At 36.4% G+C, this 5655-nt stretch overlaps 1 long non-coding RNA gene across 1 annotated transcript; it reads right to left on the bottom strand.

Moving 5' to 3' along the window:
- Positions 1-397: 397 nt before the first annotated feature.
- On the bottom strand, positions 398-4469 carry LOC108368294 (uncharacterized). Its single transcript, XR_001848349.1, has 2 exons — positions 3949-4469; positions 398-431 (listed from the first exon to the last, which is right to left on the bottom strand). It is a non-coding gene; the product is annotated as an uncharacterized LOC108368294 (long non-coding RNA).
- Positions 4470-5655: the final 1186 nt, after the last annotated feature.

The raw sequence follows: 5655 nt of genomic DNA on the forward strand, positions 1-5655 counted from the left end.
GAAGAAGGTCTACAACGTGGTAAATATGTAAGTAAGTAGCTAAATAAAGTGGCCAAAGAATACAAATTAGGCGAGTAGTAATTTAATTGGAATTTAGTTTTATGTTAGTATAGGTATTCATACGCACATATGTACACATGTACATCTGTATGTACTTATGCAATTATAAAAATGCATGAAAAAGCGAATTTGAATTTCTATTTACCTACAGAAATTTGTAAAAAATAAAAATTATGCAAATTGGTTGAATGCATTTTTTTCGACTTTTTGTACTCACCTCTATTTTTCAACTCGCTGATATTTCACGCGGTTTTATTTCCTTTTCGCAAATTTAGTACTTCAAACACTTAAAATTTCGTTCGTATTTACAATATTTTCGCTTTATGTTCTTTTGTTGTTATTAAACATTTAAATGTTCAGTTCAAATTTAGCTAATAAATACAAGCTTGAAAATAATAGAAGCCGAGAAAAGAACGTGAGCTCCCTTTCAAGCAATTACTAGAGTAATACACAATTTTTTGTTAGATTTTCAATAATTGAAAANCAACTAAGATAAACCGAGAAATAGAACATGAGCTCCCTTACAAGCAATTACTAGAGTAATACACAATTTTTTGTTAGATTTTCAATAATTGAAAAAAAAAATACACAATTGGCTCTGACTTCGGGAGCCATTTAATGAGTAGGCTCTACGTCTATGTATATGTACATATATAAGTGTCCATATTGTATGACATTGCCATTGCAAAGCGCCAAAGTTGCTTGTTATTCTGCGCAGGAAATGGCAGCGTTGTCGCGTCAGCTAAAATTAACGTTGCATTGCGCGCGCAATTGACTTTGAAAATATTGTTTGCAATGTGCTTGTGTTTACTATAGAGACATATGTACGTGCCTGACTGTATGGCTATTAAAGTATTAGTGCGAGGGGCGGTTGGGTGGCCGTAATGTCACAAAACTTGATTGAGTGCGCATGGGCAAATGCTTTTGGCAAGCATACATAGATTTGTATGTGTATGGGACAGTGTGTGTGTGTGTAAAACATTTCAAAAGTTTTTTGACTTATTGCAAGGAAATATTGGAATTGTTAAATTGTTCCGAAAAGATTAATAAACGTAATCAATTTGTAAATCTGGCGAGTGTAAAGTCATAAACATTTTTATAGTTTTTTAAACATTTGCTGTTTTGTGCAGTCTAATGGCGTATTTCCACCAAACGCTTAACTGCAGTTAAGAGCTGAGCTTAGTTCCAAAAATTTTAACATGAGGTGACCGGCAAAGTTTATTTCTTAATTTTTGCTTTTTTTACTTGCGTTTGTTTGTACTTAATAAAGATTATCCCATTCCTTTTTTTCCAATAGGCATCAACTGCAGTTAAGGCTTGGTGGAAACGAACTATAACTCTGTTTTAATGATTTGAGATAGATGTCTTATGATCGACAGTGCACTTTGCCAAAACAATTATGATAGAATATGATAACACATAATGTATGATACGACAGTTGCCCTTTATCATTTGCGCCTTTGCAACACTACGTGTGATGACCTGTAGTTTGATATTTTTCTTGAAAAGTTTGGATTTTTTTTTAGCATAAATCTTAAAAAATTAAAATTTCTCCTTTTTGGTGCTAAATTCCATTTTAAGGCATTTAGTTTTATGTATAGAACGACTTCGCTACTGAGGTGACTAAAATTTCTCTATTTTACTGACGTGTAGTCTCTCAGACACAAAAAAAAAGAATGCGAAAAACTGCAAACACGATATGTTCCCACGATAACTGCATATTATGTAATTATTTTATCTTTGGGAAAGTCGTTTTAAAAATCTCTTTGAGTTGTAGCTTCCTATAAATTTCTCTGACTTGCTATAGCCCATGCCGGCTCTCACAATGGGCTCTTAGAAGCTGCCGCTTTTTGATTTCCTTACTGGTGCTGCGGGCAAAGCTGTTTCTTCCAGCCTGTAGCTGCGTCGGATACCGACCTTTGCGAAGTGAATAGTGCCCTGTTCCCGTAGGGTGTCCATACGTGATTTAATTTCAAATGAAATTGATTAATTTTACAAAAATCTGCCTTTATCGGTGCCATCCTTCACGAAGATAAAAAGGATCTTCTCAGTAATCTGTTCTATGACCATGTGTAGTGGTCTTAGGTCGAGGATGCCTGCTAATGACTTTTCACTGAGTTTAAGACGATCCTTTCAAACTATATCACTACGCTACTATTATCTGTCCTCCGAAGGATATGATGATTGCATCTACATGATATGCCCGTATGACCTTTGTGACAGCGTACTCTATGTGCTTCCTCCAAAGTACATTCGAATCAAAGATAAGCTCGCGATAATTAACTTCGGAGCACATTTCTAACTCTATTCCTACCAGTGTTTTAGAATGAATGCCTGGGAGTTTTCTAGTAGTAGAATGGCTGTTGTTACTGGGTTGATATAAACCTTTTGGAAAAGCGGCAAAGGGATGTTATGGGAAGGAACGAGATTATTTATTATGTATACGTAGAAAGCTCAAATCTCGATGATAGAATTGGTAGTGGTGTATATTCTAAGTATGTATTTGAGAATGGGAATAGATAAGCACGCAGCATTGTTAAAGTGTGATGCGATATACGATGGAGATATATACACCTTCTGTTTTAACCAGGCGACAATAAAATCGCTCTCAAAACCCTGGGACAATCTCAATGGTAGACATGTAATGCAACAAGTCCCTAAACGAAATAGTTGCGTAATTTCGCCCATTGCAAAGCCGACTACCACGCATGACGACTCGTAAAAAGCTACCAGAACGTGTGACAATTTAATGGTTTTACAAAAAATAATGGAATTTACTATTAATAGATTGCCAAATTTTAGTTACAAGTGCCGAAGCAACCCGTTTAAGTCTTGGTAAACTCAACATATGCACTCAAAGCTTTGAGATTACAGGACAGACACGCCCAACTTCTGGACTTAATAAAATTAAGAAACGAGGACTTAAGGTATGTGCCACTGTGGTACATGCGCAGCTACCTAACCTAACTTAAAATTAATAATACGTAAATCCATAATCAGGATATGCAAGATGAAATCAAAAGATATTTTTTTGTATTATAAAAAAAAACTTAATTTTTAACATAAAACATTTAAATAATTTTTTAAATCTTCCATCAGTTGAGGACTGTGAAAGCACAAACAGACGGCAGCGTTGATCCGGATTAACTCGAGAATTAACTGCAGTTGATCCGGATTAAGTCCGAGTTAATCCGGATCAACNAAAGCTTTCGAGTCCTAGTTAGATTTTAGCGGAGATTCTGACACACTTTTCGAGGTATGCAGCGCAGATTTACTATAATTGAGTTCTGTGCATTTCTCTTCTCTTCTAATTTTTTTTCCAATAACACATTTCTTATTAGTCAAAAAGGGTTAGTCATTCAAATCGAACACAAATTTGAGCTTTTTTTATACCAATGATTTATTATTACATTTCACGCTAACAGTTTCGAAGCTTTTCNGTGCCCTCTGTTTAAGCTTTAATACACTAGACACAAGAGTAGACTAAGACCGAAATACGTTCCAATTTTTCGAGTCCTAGTTAGATTTTAGCGGAGATTCTGACACACTTTTCGAGGTATGCAGCGCAGATTTACTATAATTGAGTTCTGTGCATTTCTCTTCGCTTCTAATTGTTTTTCCAATAACACATTTCTTATTAGTCAAAAAGGGTTAGTCATTCAGATCGAACACAAATTTGAGCTTTTTTTATACCAATGATTTATTATTACATTTCACGCTAACAGTTTCGAAGCTTTTCTGACGCAGTCTATAGCTATAAAGCTCATTTACAATTTTGTATTTTGCGATTAAGCATTAATAAAGAAATTGAATCACTTTTGATTTGTAGTTTTTGAAATTTTCATGTAAACATATTTACATATGTAGGTAAATTTCATAATCATAAACCTTGTTTTTAACGTAATTAATTTAAGTCCATAAGTTCCCTTTGAAAGCTTAAAAAAAATCATTTGTTTCATCCGCCACAAAAAGTTTAACACGACTGCATGAAATCACTTAAAATAACCACACTCAGAAAGTGGATATTTACGAGTCCACTTTATTTTTAGCGGGCTTACAAGTTTTTCCCCAAACGAAATATTTTAAGAAACGTTAATTTCCGCGCAACCGTGCTTCACGCTTGCGAAATCACCGAGTTCTGTGCGCTGGTTGCTAAAATCTTTGCCTTGTCGTCGTCTTTAACAACAAAAATTCGATCGTATTCTAATCACCGCACAAGCCAATATACAAAAAAAGAATATAACAATCGAAAAATAAAGCATATCAAGCGAACCCACGAGCTTATATTAACTCGGAGCGCGGCGCTCCAGGCATTTTAAATTTCAAGTTCACACTCTGATTTGCCATATCGCTGCCTTTATGGCTTTGTTTGGATGTATGTATGTAAAACACGCAGCGTTGCGCCTGCGCGCAACTCACTTATATATGTATTCCTCTTCTTCTTCTTCTTCTCCTTCCTTTCCCGCGCTTAGTCGGCGGCTTAAACAAATTGCGCTCGGTTGTCAGCCTGTCGTTCCGGTATTAACTTTGACGCCCGATGCACAACGTTCGACTGTTTTCGCTTAACTGATTGGAATTGCATAAAGTATGAATCGGGCTTGACTGATGCGACGGTCACAGAGTCCACCGTGTCGCCACAACTGCCACCCGTTGCTTGTTGCCCACTCTTTTGTATGCGCTCCCTTGTACGTTGTTGTTGTTGTTGTTGTTATTACTTTATTGTCTTTTTGCATATTATTATAATTGTTGTTTTGATATTGTCATTCTTACATACATACTTATGTGGGTATTGCTTGCATGCGCAGGAATCTTCGCGCTCAATCTTTTGATATTGGNTGTATGTACATAGGTATTGCTTGCATGCGCAGGAATCTTCGCGCTCAATCTTTTGATATTGGCGCTAACTTCGACGTCGCAATGTAAAGCTGGACAAGCTATACGCTGCTCACGCTTGCCAATAGGGCCATTGCATTACGCATGCGCAAAACGTGTGGCAAAGTTAACGCGTTACGCGTAAAATCAACTTAAGGCGGAGACTAGTTTAGGAACAACATTGTCGCTGTGCTTAGCGAGGAACTCGTACTTGTTGTTTTATTTATTGTGTTTTTTTTTTTTTTTTTTTACTTTCTTGTTGTTATAGAACTTCTTAGTTGTGTGTGCTTAACAGCTGGAACGTTTTGTCGCTTTTTCTGAGCGCATTCCATTGGGTTTAATGGCACGTACGAATACCTTAAGAAATGAACTAAATGTGCTTAGCCTCAACAGCGTGTATGCTAGGATTTTATTCTGCGTGTCACTAATACTAAGCTCCACAGAGGTGGCACCAGTCTATTGACCTAGTATTTACGAAAATTTATATTAATGGAATTTTACAACTCATCACGACTGTCCCCCCTTACGTGGTACAGAAAGGTGGACGATGTTGAAAAGGGATTCGAATACTTTGATGGCTTTCGAGAGAATATTTGCATTGCAGCTCTATGGACCTACTCGCGGTGACAACGGCTACCGGAGAAGATGGAATGACGAACTGTATGAGATTTATAATTACTTGGACAAAGTAAAACTCATAAAATGGCTACTACTGCGCTAGGA

The sequence above is a fragment of the Rhagoletis zephyria genome, unplaced genomic scaffold (genome assembly GCF_001687245.7).
Source record: "Rhagoletis zephyria isolate East Lansing unplaced genomic scaffold, Rhagoletis_zephyria_1.1 Rzeph_scaffold_03056, whole genome shotgun sequence".
NCBI classification, from domain to species: domain Eukaryota; kingdom Metazoa; phylum Arthropoda; class Insecta; order Diptera; family Tephritidae; genus Rhagoletis; species Rhagoletis zephyria.